The 18967-nt window shown below is 35.9% G+C and overlaps 1 protein-coding gene and 1 non-coding gene across 6 annotated transcripts in view; both read left to right on the top strand.

Annotated features, from left to right (window-relative positions):
• MBD5 (methyl-CpG binding domain protein 5) overlaps positions 1-18967 on the top strand; it is a 193668-nt gene that overhangs the window by 45238 nt on the left and 129463 nt on the right. The gene's annotated exons all lie outside the window — the stretch shown is intronic.
• On the top strand, positions 5384-5456 carry TRNAR-CCU (transfer RNA arginine (anticodon CCU)). Its single transcript has one exon. It is a non-coding gene; the product is annotated as a tRNA-Arg (tRNA).

Raw genomic sequence — 18967 nt, forward strand, 5'->3', positions numbered from 1 at the left:
TATGGTATTAGCATAAAAACAGGCATGTAGATCAATGGAACAGAATAGAGATCCCAGAAATAAACCCATGCATGTATGGTCAATTAATTTACAACAAAGGAGCCAGGAATATACAATGGGTAAAGGATAGTCTCTTCGATAAATGGTGTTGGGAAAATTAAACAGTCTAATGAAGAAGAACAAAAGAGGACCGCTTACATCATACACAAAAATTAACTCAAAATAGGTTAAAGACTTGAACACAAGACTTGACACCATAAAAATTCCTGGAAGAAAACACAGACAGTAAGCTACTTGACATAAGTCTTGGCAATAATTTGTTGAATTTGACACCAAAAACAAAACAAAGCAAAAATAAACAAGGGGGACTACATAAAACTAAAAAGCTTCTGTACAGCAAAAGAAACTATCAACAAAGTGAAAACACAGCCTACTGAATGGGAGAAAATAATTGCAAATCTTACATCTGATAAGGGACAAATATCCAAAATGTACAAAGAACTCATACAACTCACTAGCAAAAAATAAAACTTAAAAATTGGGCAGAAGATCTCAATAGATATTTTTCCCAGGAAGACATACAGAGGACCAACAGGTACATGAAAAGATGCTCAACATCATTAATATACAAGGAAATGCAAATCAGACCACAATAAGATATCACCTTACACCTGTTAGAATGGCTGTCATCAAAGAGTAAAAAAATAATAAGTGTTGGCGAGCATGGAGAAAATGGAACCCTTGTGCACTGTTGGTAGGAATGTAAATTGATGCAGCCACTATGGAAAACAGTATGGAAGTTCCTCAAAAAAATTAAAAACAGAATTACCATATGATCCAGCAGTTCCACTTCTGAATATTTATCTGAAGAAAGTGAAAACATTAATTTGAAAAGATATATGCACCCCCATGTTCATTGCAGCATTATTTACAATAGCCAAGAGATGGAAACAACCTAAGTGTCCATCAGTGGATGAATGGATAAAGAAAATGTGGTGTATATGTACAATGGAATATTATTCAACCATAAAAAAGAATGAAATCTTGCCATTAGAGACAATTTGGATGGAACTCAAGGGCATAATGCTAAGTGAAATAAGTCAGAGAAAGACAAATACTGTATGATTTCACTTACATATGGAATCAAAAAAAAAACCAAATCAAGCTCATAGATACAGAGAACAGATTGGTGCTTGCAAGAGGTAAGGTTTGGGGGGTGAGAGAAATGGGTGAAATTTAAACAAAACAAAAACAAGTGTTAGAGAACTGACATGCCTAAACTTCCCAACAATCAAGCCAAACTAAAGAGATAAAAGGATGAAAATATATATAACAATGTTAAGCCTCTATGCCCATAAAAACATGGCTTCAAAATATATTAAAATATTAAAATTCAATAAAATTAAAGGAAGAAGGTGGTAAATTCAATACCATAATAAATTTTAACATACATTTGTCTGATTGAACTATGTCCCCAACAATTAGACAGTATGCATTCTTCTCAAGTGATTACTCATTTACAAAAATTCACCATATTTTTTAACCACAAAATGTCAATAAATTTCAGAGAATTATCTTACAGGCCACATCTTCTGACATATAAATAAAAGTCAATAGCTAAAAGATAAATTTTTAAATGACTATATGTTTGGAAATTTAAAGAAAAGAGAGTTTTGAATAACTCACAAACCAGAAAGGAAATACTTCTAACTGGACAAAAACTAAACATATCAAATGTATAGGATACATAACCTTAAATGCTTACATTAGAAAAGGAGGGAGGCTGAAAGTCAATGACCTAGGGTTCCAATTTAATGAGTTAGAAAATGAACAATAGCTTTAAAAACCAAAAGTAAGAATGAGATAACAAAGAGCAGAAACGAATGAAATATAAAACATTTAGCAGGTGGGATCAACAAAGCCTGAAATTCCTTCTTTTAAAACACCTATGAAACAGATAAACCTCTGGAAGTTTAATCAGTTAAAAATTAAAGAGAAAAAGCAGAAATAAATGATATTATCAGTTTTTTTAAAAGGTACACACCTACAAATCAAGTTAAAGGAGATTAAAGGATAAGAGGATACTCTAACAACTTGATACCAATAAATTTTGAAAACTTAGGTATAATATACAACCTCCTAAGAATTATCGCTTACCAGAAATGACTCAAGAACCAGATGAAAACCAAAATAACTCTGTAATCATTAAAGAATTAAATACTTTGTTAAAACATTCTCATTAAAAAAAAAAACCCCACTATTCTGGCAGAGTTACAACTGACCTCTGACATTTCAAATAAAAATTATTTCAAACTTACATACTCTTCCAGAGAAGAGAAAAAGAGTAAGTATCCCCAAATTCAGCAAATACATCTATATCAAAACCTTAATATCCAAACCAGACAAAGGCAGCAAGAGAAAATAAAAGTACGATTCATTCTCACTCACGAATGTTAATATCAAATCCTAAACAAAACATTAGCAAACTGAATACAACAATGAATAAAAGGAAAAAATAATCAGGACTAAGAAGGGCATCAAAAGAATGCAAATGTGGTTTAACATTAGGGGGGAAAATCTGTGTCATTTAGCATATTTACAGGAGAAAAAACGTCATCTCAATAGATTTTTTAATAATTTAGTTGACTCATTCAACTAAATTGGGGGAGGAATAAAACCTCTTAGCAAAAGTGGGAAAAAAGGGAAGATTCCCTAACTTCATAAGGGGTATCTATCAAGAATATGCAGCAAATATTATTCTTACCAATGTAATACAGACATTTTCTTTAAAATTGGAACAAGACAATTTAACATTGTAGTGGAGGTCAGAGTCCCCACAGCAAGAACAGAAAAGAAATATCAAGTATAAGCATTTGAAAGGAAGAAATAAAACAGCCTTCATTTGTAGATGACATGATTGTCTACATGGAAAACTCAAAATAATGAACAGGTAAACTGTTAGAAATAATATGAGAGTCTAGCGAGTTGACTGACTATAAAATCAATAGACAAAGATAAGTTGAGTTTCTAATGTTAAAAAAGTTAGAAAACATGCTGTTTAGTACAGCCACAAAGACTTAAAGTACATAGAAATAAAATGAACAAAAGTACGCAAGGTCTCTATGAAAAACTATAAACTTTATTGAGCAACAGTAAAGATCTAAATGGAGAGTTGCACTAATATATTAGATTCAGTATACTCAGTTTTTTCCAAATTGATTCATAGATCAATATGATGCCAGTAAAAAATTGTAACAGGGTTTTTAAGGAATTCTACTTCGGAATATCTACTTGCTATTAGCCTCTCTTGGAATTCCTTTTTATATTTCTATAAGAAAAGCAAGAAAAGTGTCCTGAATAGGAAACAGGCATGGTCATAAATCACATAATCTGTAAAGTCTGCATTTCAAGCCAGTAAATTGAAACTCCCGGGACTCTTTAAAAACCTAATAATGGAAGAGACCAAAGAAAACATTCCGAGGTTTCTGAATATTTTATTTAATCTTAGATAGTTGCAAGTTATATTTCAAGGTATTTTTTATCTTCTAGAAAGGACTTGGAGAAATGTTGATTATTTTTTAGATGTTTAAGAAAACAATGTTAAAGAACAATACTTACTAGGAAAGACATCTGTATCTAAAAACAGTTTTATCACATGAGTTTATATTTCAGCACACACAAAAAAATTTACAGGTTTAATTTGCAGCCAGCTATATTTTTGACATATTCTTGCTTTACTAGACTGAATGACTCAATGACTTAATATTTCTCTCTGCACTGAATGCAAGGAATTTTACCAACTACCCAATAACTTAATGTAATTTATACTGTTTAAATCTCTTTTTCCTGCCTGAAAGTAAATTTTGACTCTAGAATGCTTTTCTTTTGGCATCATATATTTCACAAGTAATGTACTTTGGGGGTCACCTAAAACAAAAAATGGGTTTCTTACCAGCAGATACCATTCCCATCTAATATGTTCAGTCTGCCTGATTTTTAGTAAGCATGTAAGAATTAATGGAAGTGCCCAGATATTTTTACAATAGGCTTATTTCTTCAATTATTCTGTATTTTTTCAAAGCTTAATAGCCTGAAACCTAATAGATATATTGATAAAGTTGTGGGATAAAAGCAAATATTTACAAATCATTATTCTGAAAACAGATGATATTCATTTGTTTCAGGTTTTGCATTTCTTCCTCAAGGGATATAGATATATAACATGTATTCTCTAAGGGAATGTTTCTGTTGACCTTTATATGTATCTATTTTTTTCAGTTCTCTCTGAAGTATTGAACTGTTGAAAAACAAATAGAACATTTAATAATTTTTTCCTGTAGCATCCCTCAATCTGGTGTACTATATTATATAAATTTCTTTTTTTCTTTTTTTACTTTTTTCTCACAAAGTAGAAATTACTTCATTGGTTTTTTTTCTGAATATAAAAGTGGTGCTACTTATTGCAGATGTCTGTTTTTCTAATAACGTAGACAAAAGTTTATATTAGAACGGGTTTTCTGGAAGATGTGATATCACATTTTATTATTGCCATAGATATTTCTGTAATAAGAACAATGTAGGCAACACACAGTAACATAACATAATTCCAAATTCCAAATCTTTGTTATGGGATTTGATTGGTTTTTATTAACAAAATCAACTGGGGAACTGCCAAATACTCTTTCTTTTTTATATTTTAGACCAGTGTTCTTCAATATGTGGCATTTAGACTTCCACTTCTATCAAAATTACCTGGAAGTGCTTGTTAAAAAGTGCAGATGCCTAAATGCTACCCTATAGTTTCTCAGTTAGAAAACTGTCAGTCTGGGCTGCACATATGCGTTTTAACAAGCAGCACTGGTGATTCTTAAGCACTCTACAGTTCCAGAACCACTAATGTACACTATAGCCTGAAAACTGAAGAAACTTTATTCTCTGCTTTTTTTGGTATACTTCATCTTCCAAGTTACTACTTTTTTATTGAGGTATAATTGATATATATTATATTAGTTTCAGGTATACAACATAATGATTCAATATTTCTATATATTGCAAAATGATCATCACAATAAGTCAACTTCTATTACCATACATAGTTACAAAAAAATTTTTTTTCCTTGTGATGAGGATTTTTGAGATCTACTCTTTTAGCAACTTTCAAATATGTAACACAGTATTACCAACTGTAGTGAGCGTGTTGTACATTACATCCCCATGACTTATTTATCTTATAACTGGAAGATAGTACCTTTTGACTCTCTTCATCCATTTCACCCACTACTGACTCCCCACCTCTGGCAACCAGCAATCTGTTCTCTGTATCTATAAGCTTGATTTTTGTTTTGCTTTGTTTCGTTTTGTTTAAATTCCACATGTAGGGAATTCCCTGGCAGTCCAGTGGTTAGGACTCTGCACTCCTACTGCAGGGGGCACGGGTTCGATCCCTGGTCGGGGAACTAAGATCCCACAAGCCGAGTGGCATGGCAAAAAAAAAAAAAATTCCACATGTAAGTGAGGTCATATGGTATTAGCCTTTGTCTGTCTTATTTCATATAACATAATGCCCTCACATTCCATCCATGTTGCCTCAAATGGCAAGAATTCTTTTTTTTTTTTACAGCTGAATAATATCCCATTGTATATGTATACCACATCTTCTTTATCCATTCATTATCCATTGATGGACGCTTGGGTTGTTTCTATCTCTTGTCTATTGTAAATAATGCTGCAATGAACATGAGAGTGCATATGTCTTTTCAAATTAGTGTTTTCACTTTCTTCAGATAAATACTCAGAAGTACAACTGCTGGATTATATGGTAATTCTATTTTAAAATTTAAATTCTATTTTAAAAATTTTGAGGAACCTGCATGCTGTTTTCCATAGTGTCTGCACCAATTTATATTCCCACCAACAGTGCCCAAGGGTTCCCTTTTCTCCACATCCTTGCCAACACCTGTTTTTTGGTGTGTGTGTGTTTGTGTGTGGTTTTGGTTGTTTTTTATTTTTTATTTTTTGTCTTTTTGATGATAACCATTCTGACAGGTGTGAGGAGATATCTCATTGTGCTTTTTATTTGCATTTCTTTGATGATAGTGATGTTGAACACCTTTCCAAGTTACTTCTTAATGCTATTATATCTGCATTACAGCCCTTAAACAGCAACTCAAACCAAGGAGAAGCAGCCTCAGCTCCGACTCTGAGCTAAATGGTCTTCCCTACACTAGTTTACCTGAGGAACTTCTCTTCATCCTTTACAGCCTATGGCTGCCCAGTGTTTGTCTGTCAGGTCTGGAGTACAGATAGCGTTTGTAAAAATCTGTCCCATTCTTTCTTGTTACAATGAGTTTAGGAATTATTATCTCTTGATTTATTTAAAGAAATATTTTAGTCCAGTATTAACTTAGGGGATAATGTTTACAGTGAAAGATTTGCTTTCATTCTTTAATTCAGTGTAACTGCAAATTGGAGCAGCTTTTAACTAAGTTCAAAAAAAAAATTCACTGCCCTTCAGCCTCTTAAATACAGCTTGTAATTCTCTACCAGGGGTTATGGTATATTTCTAAATTTTAGCTCTACGTTACTAGGATTTAGTTAGTTCCAGAAACCTTATAGGCTACAGGCCTTCTGATATCCTTTTTGTTATGTAGAGACCAAGGGAGGTAAAGATAAAGACCTTCCAGCAAATTATTGAGCTCTCACTCCTGTAAGAGTTTCTGGATAAAAGAAATAAACTGTCAGCGTGTTTTAGAGAATTGAGAAGTTTGACAGTCCTGTGGGGAAGTATTCCTATCTAATCTTTTAAATGTATGTCCATCTATGTTTTCCATAGTTTTCGGAATCTCCTCTTTAATTCCTGTGATACTACAATAAAGAAATAAATCACCTCCAGAGTCAAAAATCTGAAATTAAGGAAAGTAAACAGTACACTACTCAAGCTTTTCTCTTCCCCTAACCAGTTAAAATAACAAAATAGAAAAGCAACATGGTCTGTGATTAACATCTCCCTTTTCCAAAGGCATTGCTAGCCTTATGTCATCCTCACAGGTTAGCAGGGAGTATACGTTGAAGCCATGAGAAACAGATTGTGTACCCCCCAGCAGTGAAAACAACGAACTGCTAATTTCATTGGTTCCTATGCATTATAAACCAGTGCTTCTAAGTTATCCTAACAGGTTAACCAGACATACCAGATTTGGGGGACCAATGGCAGACATCTCCTTGTCCAGGACTCCATTCTCTTCTCACTTTTACCCTGATTTGGGAAGTCTGATTTTCCAAGCCTGAGAAGTCCACCAACTTTGAAAGAAAAAGTTCAGCCTCCTCTGAGATGAACTGGAGATAAAATCTTCTGACTTAAGATTTTACAAATAGCAAATGCATTTTTGCATTTACAAACATATGAGGTCATATTTTTGCTTTTCTTCCATACTAAATTCACCATGGAGCTGGATTGTTTTTTGCGGTGTTATTTTTATCTGACTAGCTAAAATTATATTAGCTTCATAAATAACTTGGGTAGCCTTTATTCTTTTTGTATTTTTCTGGATCAAATTACATGAAATAAGAGTTCTATATGTCGTAAAATTTGGTCGAACCTACCATCATAGCCATCTGGTCCTGGGGTTTCTTCACAGGTGTGGTCTTTGACTGTTACTTCAATTTCTATATTACTTATTCAAGTTCTTTATTTCTTCTTGTAATACTTGTGATATTTTACATTTTCCTGGGAATTTATTTATTTATAAATTTATTTATTTCATCTCTATTTTCAAATATTTTAATATATAGTTGTTCATAATACCCATTCTCCTTTTTTAATCTTTTGGTGTCTATAGTTATTTCCTTTTTTAATTCTGTATTTTGTTTATTTGCACATTCTCTTGTCTTTTTTTCAGTGTTGCCCAAAGTCTGCTTATTTTATTAATCTTTTCAGATAATCAGCTTTTGGGTTGCTATTCTTGTTTGTTACTATTGTGGAGGTTGTTGATGTTGTTCTCTACATCACCTGCCCCTATACTTATGTTTCCTTCCTTCTTGTTTCTTTGGGCTTGCTCTGTGGCTCTTTTCCAACTTCTTTAGCTGGATGCTTAACTTCATTTAGTTTCAATCTTTTTTTTTTTTTTTTTTTTTTGATAAATGTTTGAGCTATGGACTTCCTTCCAGCTCCTGCATCAACATGTGTCCTTTCTTTCTTAGGATCACTGAGCATTAGATTTTCAGTCCTGTTCAAAGCAACCCTTTTCACTTGACTTTTCTTTTCCTGACTCCTCCACGGCTTTGCTTTTAGTCCTTGTCTTAGTGTTGGAGTTTGGGATTCGAGGAACAGAAACTCATTCCCATTAAGAGAAAAGATGAGTTAATGTAAGGATACCAGTGAACCGTAACTGGAAAGTTATCAGATACCAAAGCAGTTCTCTGTGTCACTCCTTTAGAGGGACATGGCCTCTCTTGGAGCCTCTGCCTCTACCCCCACACATCTCTATTCTCTTCTGTTTCTCTAAGATCTAACTTCCTTATGCTCTACCTAACAGATGATTCCATCATCCACTCATGGTTTTTATTTTGTCTGACTTCAGCTTTAACATTGCTCATCACTGCTGCGCTGTTCCTTCTTTTTTTTAATCATTACTCTTTCATCTGAGTTTCCACTGCTAATCAGCCAATTATTTCCATATTTCTTAGTTCATACTCGTAACAAAGAGAATCCATTTGGCTCAATTCATCTTTTTTTTTTTTTTTTTAAACATCTTTATTGGAGTATAATTGCTTTACAATGGTGTGTTAGTTTCTGCTTTATAACAAAGTGAATGAGCTATACATACACATATATCCCCATATCCACACCCTCTTGCATCTCCCTCCCACCCTCCCTATCCCACCCTTCTAGGTGGTCACAAAGCACCGAGCTGATCTCCCTGTGCTATGCGGCTGCTTCCCACTAGCTATCTATTTTACATTTGGTAGTGTATATATGTCCATGCCACTCTCTCACCCTGTCACATCTTAACCCTCCCCCTCCCCCTCCCCATATCCTCAAGTCCATTCTCTAGTAGGTCTGTGTCTTTATTCCCATCTTGCCACTAGGTTCTTCATGACCTTTTTTTTTTTTTTCCCCTTAGATTCCATATATATGTGTTAGCATACTGTATTTGTTTTTCTCTTTCTGACTTACTTCACTCTGTATGACAGACTCTAACTCCATCCACCTCACTACAAATACCTCCATTTCATTTCTTTTTATGGCTGAGTAATATTCCATTGTATCTATGTGCCACATCTTCTTTATCCATTCATCCGATGATGGACACTTAGGTTGCTTCCATGTCCTGGCTATTGTAAATAGAGCTGCAATGAACATTTTGGTACATGACTCTTTTTGAATTATGGTTTTCTCAGGGTATATGCCCAGTAGTGGGATTGCTGGGTTGTATGGTAGTTCTATTTTTAGTTTTTTAAGGAACCTCCATACTGTTCTCCATAGTGGCTGTATCAATTTACATTCCCACCAACAGTGCAGCAGGGTTCCCTTTTCTCCACACCCTCTCCAGCATTTATTGTTTGTAGATTTTTTGATGATGGCCATTCTGACCAGTGTGAGATGATATCTCATTGTAGTTTTGATTTGCATTTCTCTAATGATTAATGATGTTGAGCATTCATGCAGCTCAATAACAAAAAAACAAACAACCCAATCCAAAAATGGGCAGAAGACCTAAATAGACATTTCTCCAAAGAAGATATACAGATTGCCAATTCATCTTTTCTTAATAGGTCATTAACCAATTTATATGCCTACTATAGTCAATCACCTGTACTGAGGGGTGTGGGCAAGACACTTTCCCTTAGGGAACAGGCTCCAGCCGTCTCTAATAGTTCTCTCGTTCTTATTTATTCAGTTTCACTCCATTAGCTCCTTCTCCTCATACTTTAATTTTGTTTTGTCACTCTAAAAAAATTCTCTTTTGATCCTGTTTTTGTCTGCCTACCATCAACTCATTCTTCTTTTCACCTCATCCATTGTATTCAAAAGAACAATATTTGCAGTGTTCACATCCTTGTCTCTCATTAACTTCTCATCCCACTGAAATTGGGCTTCCTCTTTTATTATATTCCTGGAACTGCTCTCATCAAGGGCACCAGTAATCTTCTAATTGTCATATCCAGTGGAAATTTTTCAGTCCTTATTTCACGGCTGTTCTTCAACATTTGACATTCACGGCAACTTTCTTCTACAAATATTCTACTCCCTTGGTTTCTGTGAATCTACATTCCATGGTGCTGCTTGTAACCTTCTAACTATTCTTGCTCTTTTTCTTTTTGCAGGTTTTTTCTATGCCCTCCACTTAAAATGTTGATATTCCCCAGTATTCATACTTACCCATGACTCTTTTTCTCTGTGTTCTCTCTATTTTTATGGTTTCAACTGTCATATATAAACTATTGATTCCAAAACTCCCATTTCCAGGCTAGACTTCCCCACTGAACTTCAGATTCATATATCCAGGGATGATCTTTGGGCGTCTCCAAGTCAACATAACCTAAACTGAATTTATCATCCCTGCTCCCTAATATGTTCCTCTTGTATTTTTTGTTTCATTTGTTGGTATAGCTATTTATCATTCAGACAAACTAGAAGTATGAAAGTCTTCATAGTCCAGGGTTGGGAAACAGAAGACACACATGCTTATTACAGGCATAGGATTCATGAGCACATGCCGACACTGCCTCACCCCATTCTCATAATAGGTATATGGCTTTCATGGTTATTTATCCTAATGAGGTTGGATGACATCACGGAATCCTTTTCTACATGGTGTTGTAGGCAACTACTGTCAATCAATTAGGCTTAGTATCCGGCTTATTCTTCACCCAACTCTTTGTGCAGTCACCTTTAGGACTACATCAAGAGCTTTCTTGTCCTGTGTTTTCTGGGTGGGTTTGCTGGGAGGCATCCACAGAAGATCAAAAAGTGGAAGAAGAGTGATATTGAGATATTTATTTTTACAGGTGTCGTCACAGTGAAAGACATAACTCCTGTCAATAGCCTCTTCAATTCCAGAAACTGCTCTTTTCTGACTTAGGGGTGTAATGGGTCTTTGGTATTGCCAGCCCCGGGGTCATATACTATCCCTTGCCAGTTCCCCTAAATCTTCTCCACATCTTTGCAGGTAAAGTTTTTCACAAATTACGCAATTTGAGTGTACTGTTGTCTTATTTTCTGCTGAAATCGCTATATCAGATAGCATGTGAATTAAAACTTATTTGCCATCCCTTTCCTAGACTCCTTACATCATCCTCAGGCCCCACACATCCATATAATAACTAAGATTTGCTTATTTCAGAACCCAAATATTGCTCTGTTGTATTCCTTCTCTCTAGTTTCATTCTCAGAATCCTAGTTCAGGCCCTCAGTATCTCTCTATGAGATAAAAATGTATGAAATGGGAAAGGATTGATATTGAGGCGGACTATTTAGCAAAGGTTGCCAATCCCTAGCAAACTGATTACATGGCCTACTTGATTATATTTGGTTTTATTATTCTCTGGTTAATTCACGAGTGTGTATTCTGTGGCCCCTATACTTTTGCCTTCTGCTTCTTATATTTTAAAAGATCATTGTTTTGGGGCAGGGGGTTGTTTTATTTATAAATATAGGAACCTTTTATCTAATGGAATCCTCTTATATAAAATAAAAGTGGAGCTGGTTCTTGTTAAAGTAAGGTTAGCACTTCAGACACAATAGGAAAATTACTGCTCAGCATCTATTACCAGTGCTTAATAATTATTTTTCTCCTGTCTGTTTCCTCCAGCTCTAACTCTACTGCCATCCTGGCTCTGTGCCAAATTAGCATGTATAAATATTCTCACCTGACCTTAGCCATGATACATTAATAAATAGGCTGTTGCATTTTGCTAACAGAGAGTTTGTTCTACCTATATTCACCAGGGTAATCAGAAACTGGTTAAGATGAGATCCTGGCTCTCATTCTATCTGGGGAAGATGATTTTTCAAGAAAGATTCTCATTTCAAAGGCATTTGGAAAGTCTATCTATCATAAGAATTTACTTATTCTCATTTTTCTATGAATTAAAGAAACTTGATGAGTGAAATATGGAAGATTTTACAGTTTGTCAGAATTCCCCATTCTTTTTCTTTATAACCTTTTTTTTTTTTTTTTTTTAATTTTTGGCTGCATTGGGTCTTCGTTGCTGTGCGCGGGCTTTCTCTAGCTGCGGCGAGCAGGGGCTACTCTTTGTTGCGGTGCGCGGGCTTCTCACTGCGATGGCTTCTCTCGTTGTGGAGCATGGGCTCTAGGTGAGCGGGCTTCAGTAGTTGTGGCGTGCGGGCTCTAGAGCGCAGGCTCAGTAGTTGTGGCGCACGGGCTTAGTTGCTCCGCATCATGTGGGATCTTCCCGGACCAGAGATCAAACCCATGTCCCCTGCATTGGCAGGAGGATTCTCAACCACTGCACCACCAGGGAAGTCCACAGAATTCCCCATTCTAATGTAGGCTGAATATCACTCTCTGATAAGTATGATCCTGTTGGCCCTTCTACCAACTATATTGTACAGCAAGATTTTATATCATATACTATAAATTATATCCCCTCCATCTTCCACTTGATCTTATTTTTTAAGGTGGTTTTTTAAAAATCCCTTTAAGGATATTAGGATCCTAATTCTGTTCTGCAACCATCAACCATTCTTCCATCTCAGAGTTTCTTCATCCTAGTTAATGGAAAATGGCTATTCGGATAGGATTGCAGAGAAGAAGCCTTTCGATCTGCCAATAGAGAATTCTAATAGGAGATTGAACTTGGACATTGAGTCATAAATCTGTAGTCATTCAGTCAATAATGAATATATACGACTTTTGAAATGTCATCTAGCTCTTATTTTACCATCTGGTCCACAAGCTTTCTAATGACTTTGCCAAATACCTTCTTAAAATCAAATTTACTAGGGCTAGAGTATTTTTCAGACCTGCCAAGCAAGTGATACTTTCAGGAAATGACTGAAGTTAGTCTAACATGACTTGTTCTTGGTAAAGATGAACTAGCTCATAGTTATCACTGTCTTCCTTTCTAAACACATGTAAAGCTATCTGTTCATTAGTTCCTTCCAGAAATCTTGCAGAGCTTAAAAAGCACGATTTAAAGCCTGACTGGTTTATAATTTGAGATCTCCACATTCTTTTCCTTTTCAAAAAAATTAGAGTTTCATTATCTAGTCTCTTATCATCTCTTCTAGTCTCTGTAGTTCTTCAAAGATTACCATCATCCAGGGCTTCCCTCATGGTGCAGTGGTTAAGAATCCGCCTGCCAATGTAGGGGACACGGGTTCGAGCCCTGGTCCGGGAAGATCCCACATGCCACAGAGCAGCTAAGCCCGTGCGCCACAACTACTGAAGCCCACATGCCTAGAGCCCATGCTCTTCAACAAGACAAGCCACCGGGGCTTCCCTGGTGGTGCAGTGGTTGAGAATCTGCCTGCCAAAGCAGGGGACACGGGTTCGAGCCCTGGTCTGGGAAGATCCCACATGCCGCGGAGCAACTAGGCCCGTGAGCCATAATTGCTGAGCCTGCGCATCTGGAGCCTGTGCTCCGCAAGAAGAGAGGCCGCGACAGTGAGAGGCCCGCGCACCGCGATGAAGAGTGGCCCCCACTTGCCGCAACTAGAGAAAGCCCTCGCACAGAAACGAAGACCCAACACAGCCAAAAATAAATAAATAAAATAAAATTAAAAAAAAAAAAAAAAAGACAAGCCACTGCAATGAGAAGCCCGTGCGCCACAACGAAGACTAGCCCCAGCACGCTGCAACTAGAGAAAGACCGCGTGCAGCAACGAAGACCCAACACAGCCAAAAATAAAATAAATTAATTTTAACAATATATTTTTTAAAAAAGGATTACCGTCATCCATCCAGTCATTTCATCTCCAGGTTCTCTCATTCATTTCTTTCAGGCAGTCATGTAGGTCAAACCCGTGCCCCCTGCAGTGGAAGCACAGAGCCTTAAGCACTGGACCGCCAGGGAAATCCCTGTGATTTATTCTTTAAAAATTTTTTTTGTTTTGAACTAATTTTAGACTAAAAAGAGAGTTATAAAAATTGTGCAGAGCATTTCCATGTAGGCTTTACCTACCCTCCCATAATGTTAACATCTTGCATAGGGCATAATCAAGTGATCAAAGCTAAGAAATTAATATTGATGCAATATTATTAACTGAACTATAGACTTTATTCTGATTTCACCAGTTTTTCCATTAATGTACTTTTTCTTTTCAAGATACAGTCCAGGATCCCACATTACACTTTATTTTCATGTCTCCTTAGTCTCCTCCAATCTGTTAGAGTTCCTTAGTCTCTCCTTACCCTTCATACCCTTGACCCTTTGAGTACCAACTACTCAAGCATTTTCTTTAATGTCCCTCAGTTTGGGTTTATCTGAAGTTTTGTCTGATTAGATTGCCATTATGCATTTGTGGGACAAATATTTGGAAGTGATGTCCCCTTCTCAGTGCATTCTAGCAGGTGGCGCATGATGTTGATATGTCTTTCTACTGATGATGTTAACCTTGATCACTTGGCTTAGTGGGTGTCTGTCAGGTTTCTCCACTGTAAAGTTGCTATTTTCCCCCTTTGTAATTAATAAACATTTGGAAGGAAATACTTTTATGCTATGCAAATATCCTGTTTCTTCTTATACACTCGTCTACTATTTTTAGCATTCATTAGTCACGCCTGCCAGAGTTATTACTGTGGTGTTCTAATAGTGATGTTCTGTCTTCCTCATTTCTTCTGCATTTATTGACTTATTCTGTAAGGAAGAGTTGATCCTTCTTTTATTTATTTTTAATGGTTTTATTGTGATATAGTTGACATACAATAAACATATTTAAGGAGTACAGTTTGATGTTTTAACATATGTGAAACCATCCCCACAATTAAGATAACTAACATATCCATGTCCACCAAAAGTTTTCTTATATTTCTTTATAATCTCTACCTCCCTTATCTCCGCACCATCTTGATGTCCTCAAGCAATCACTGATCTGTTTTCTGTCATTATAGATTAGTTTTCATTTTCTAGAATTTTATATAAATGGGATAATGCAGTATATACTCTTTTTCATTAGGCACTTTTCGCTCAAGATGATGACTTTGAGTTTTATTCTTGCTGTTACATGAGTCAATAGTTTTTCGTTTGTTTTTCTGAGTTATATTCCACTATATGGGTATACCACAGTTAGGTTATCTGTCTGTTCACCTGTGATGGATATTTGGGTTTTTTCAGTTTGGGCTATCACAAATGCCCCTTCTACCTTTCTTTTGATTAGTGTTAATAGAATTTATCTTTGTCATTTTGTTGCTATGTTTAAAGTATGATTTTTGTAGGCAGCATTACTTTTATTTTTTACAAAGTCTGACAACCCCTGCCTTTTTTTTTTTTAACATCTTTATTAGAGTATAATTGCTTTACAATGGTGTGTTAGTTTCTGCTTTATAACAAAGTGAATGAGCTATACATATACATATATCCCCATATCCACTCCCTCTTGCATCTCCCTCCCACCCTCCCTATCCCACCCTTCTAGGTAGACACAAAGCACCGAGCTGATCTCCCTGTGCCATGCAGCTGCTTCCCACTAGCTATCTATTTTACATTTGGTAGGGTATATATGTCCATGCCACTCTCTCACTTCGTCCCAGCTTACCCTTCCCCCTCCCCGTGTCCTCAAGTCCATTCTCTATGTCTGTGTCTTTATTCCTGTCCTGCCCCTAGGTTCTTCAGAACCATTTTTTTTTTCTTTTTTAGATTCCATATATATGTGTTAGCATACGATATTTGTTTTTCTCTTTCTGACTTACTTCACTCTGTATGACAGTTTCTAGGTCCATCCACCTCACTGCAAGTAACTCAATTTCCTTTCTTTTTATGACTGAGTGATATTCCACTGTATATATGTGCCACATCTTTATCCATTCATCTGTCAATGGACACTTAGGTTCCTTCCATGTCCTGGCTATTGTAAATAGTGCTGCAGTGAACATTGTGGTACATGACTCTTTTTGAATTATGGTTTTCTCAGGGTATATGCCCAGTAGTGGCATTGCTGGGTCATATGGCAGTTCTAATTTTAGTTTTTTAAGGAACCCCTATACTGTTCTCCATAGTGGCTGTATCAATTTACATTCCCACCAACAGTGCAAGAGGGTTCCCTTTTCTCCACACCCTCTCCAGCATTTATTGTTTGTAGATTTTTTGATGCTGGCCATTCTGACTGGTGTGATGTGATACCTCATTGTAGTTTTGATTTGCATTTCTCTAATGATTAGCAATGTTGAGCATCCTTTCATGTGTTTGTTGGCAATCTGTATATCTTCTTTGGAGAAATGTCTATTTAGGTCTTCTGCCCATTTTTGGATTGGGTTGTTTGTTTTCTTGATATTGAGCTGCATGAGCTGCTTGTAAATTTTGGAGATTAATCCTTTGTCAGTTGCTTCATTTGCAAATATTTTCTCCCATTCTGAGGGTTGTCTTTTCATCTTGTTTATGGTTTCCTTAGCTGTGCAAAAGCTTTGAAGTTTCATTAGGTCCCATTTGTTTATTTTTGTTTTTATTTCCATGTCTCTAGGAGGTGGGTCAAAAAGGATCTTGCTGTGATTTATGTCATGGAGTGTTCTGCCTATGTTCTCCTCTAAGAGTTTTATAGTGTCTAGCCTTACATTTAGGTGTTTAATCCATTTTGAGTTTATTTTTGTGTATGGTGTTAGGGAGTGTTCTAATTTCATTCTTTTACATGTAGCTGTCCAGTTTCCCCAGCACCACTTATTGAAGAGGCTGTCTTTTCTCCATTGTATATTCTTCCCTCTTTATCAAAGATAGGGTAACCATATGTGCGTGGGTTTATCTATGGGCTTTCTATCCTGTTCCATTGATCTATATTTCTGTTTTTGTGCCAGTACCATACTGTCTGGATGACTGTAGCTTTGTAATATAGTCTGAAGTCAGGGAGCCTGATTCCTCCAGCTCCGTTTTTCTTTCTCAAGATTGCTTTGGTTATTTGGAGTCTATTGTGTTTCCATACAAATTGTGAAGTTTTTTGTTCTAGTTCTGTGAAAAATGCCATTGTTAGTTTGATAGGGATTGCATTGAATCTGTAGATTGCTTTGGGTAGTATAGTCATTTTCACAATGTTGATTCTTCCAGTCCAAGAACATGGTATATCTCTCCATCTGTTTGTATCATCTTTTTCTTTTTTCTTGAATTTTTGAATTTTATTTTATTTATTTTTTTTATACAGCAGGTTCTTATTAGTTATCCATTTTATACATATTAGTGTATATATGTCAATCTCAATCTCCCGATTCATTACATCACCACCACCATCCCCCGCCGCTTTCCCCCCTTGATGTCCATACGTTTTTTCTCTACATCTGTGTCTCAAATTCTGCCCTGCAAACCGGTTCATCTGTACCATTTTTCTAGGTTCCACATATATGTGTTAATATACGATATTTGTTTTTATCTTTCTGACTTACTTCACTTTGTATGACAGTCTCTAGATGCATCCACGTCTCTACAAATGACCCAATTTCGTTCCTTTTTATGGCTGAGTAATATTGCATTGTATGTATCTACCACATCTTCTTTATCCATTTGTCTGTCGATAGGCATTTAGGTTGCTTCCATGTCCTGGCTATTGTAAATAGAGCTGCAATGAACATTTTGGTACATGACTCTTTTTGAATTATGGTTTTCTCAGGGTATATGCCCGGTAGTGGGATTGCTGGGTCGTATGGTAGTTCTATTTTTAGTTTTTTAAGGAACCTCCATACTGTTCTCCATAGTGGCTGTATCAATTTACACTCCCACCAACAGTGCAAGAGGGTTGGTTCCCTTTTCTCCATACCCTCTCCAGCATTAGTTGTTTGTAGATTTTCTGATGATGCCCATTCTAACTGGTGTGAGGTGATACCTCATTGTAGTTTTGATTTGTATTCTCTAATAATTAGTGATGTTAAGCAGCTTTTCATGTGCTTCTTGACCATCTGTATGTCTTCTTTGGAGAAATGTCTATTTAAGTCTTCTGCCCGTTTTTGGATTGAGTCGTTTGTTTTTTTAATATTGAGCTACATTAGCTGTTTATATATTTTGGAGATTAATCCTTTGTCTGTTGATTCGTTTGCAAATATTTTCTCCCATTTTGAGGGTTGTCTTTTCATCTTGTTTGTACTTTCCTTTGCTTTGCAAAAGCTTTTAAGTTTCATTAGGTCCCATTTTTTAAAATATTTTTTTATTTCCATTACTCTAGGAGGTGGATCAAAAAAGATCTTGCTGTGATTTATGTCAAAGAGTGTTCTTCCTATGTTTTCCTCTAAGAGTTTTATAGTGTCTACCTTACATTTAAGTCTCTAATCCATTTTGGGTTTATTTTTGTGTATGGTGTTAGGGAGTGTTCTAATTTCATTCTTTTACACGTAGCTGTCCAGTTTTCCCAGCACCATTTATTGAAGAGACTGTCTTTTCTCCATTGTATATCCTTGCCTCCTTTGTCATAGATTAGTTGACCATAGGTACGTGGGTTTCTCTCTGGGCTTTCTGTCATGTTCCATTGATCTATATTTCCATTTTTGTGCCAGTACCATATTGTCTTGATTACTGTAGTTTTGTAGTATAATCTGAAGTCAGGGAGGCTGATTCCTCCAGCTCCATTTTTTTCCCTGAAGACTGCTTTGGCTATTCGGGGTCTTTTGTGTCTCCATACAAATTTTAAGATTTTTTGTTCTAGTTCTTTAAAAAATGCCATTGGTAATTTGATAGGGATTGCATTGGATCTGGGTAGTATAGATTGCATTGTTTTGGGTAGTATAGTCATTTTCACAATATTGATTCTTCCAATCCAAGAACATGGTATATCTCTCCATCTGTTTGTATCATCTTTAATTTCTTTCATCAG

Source organism: Eubalaena glacialis, chromosome 1 (assembly GCF_028564815.1).
Source record: "Eubalaena glacialis isolate mEubGla1 chromosome 1, mEubGla1.1.hap2.+ XY, whole genome shotgun sequence".
Taxonomy (NCBI): domain Eukaryota; kingdom Metazoa; phylum Chordata; class Mammalia; order Artiodactyla; family Balaenidae; genus Eubalaena; species Eubalaena glacialis.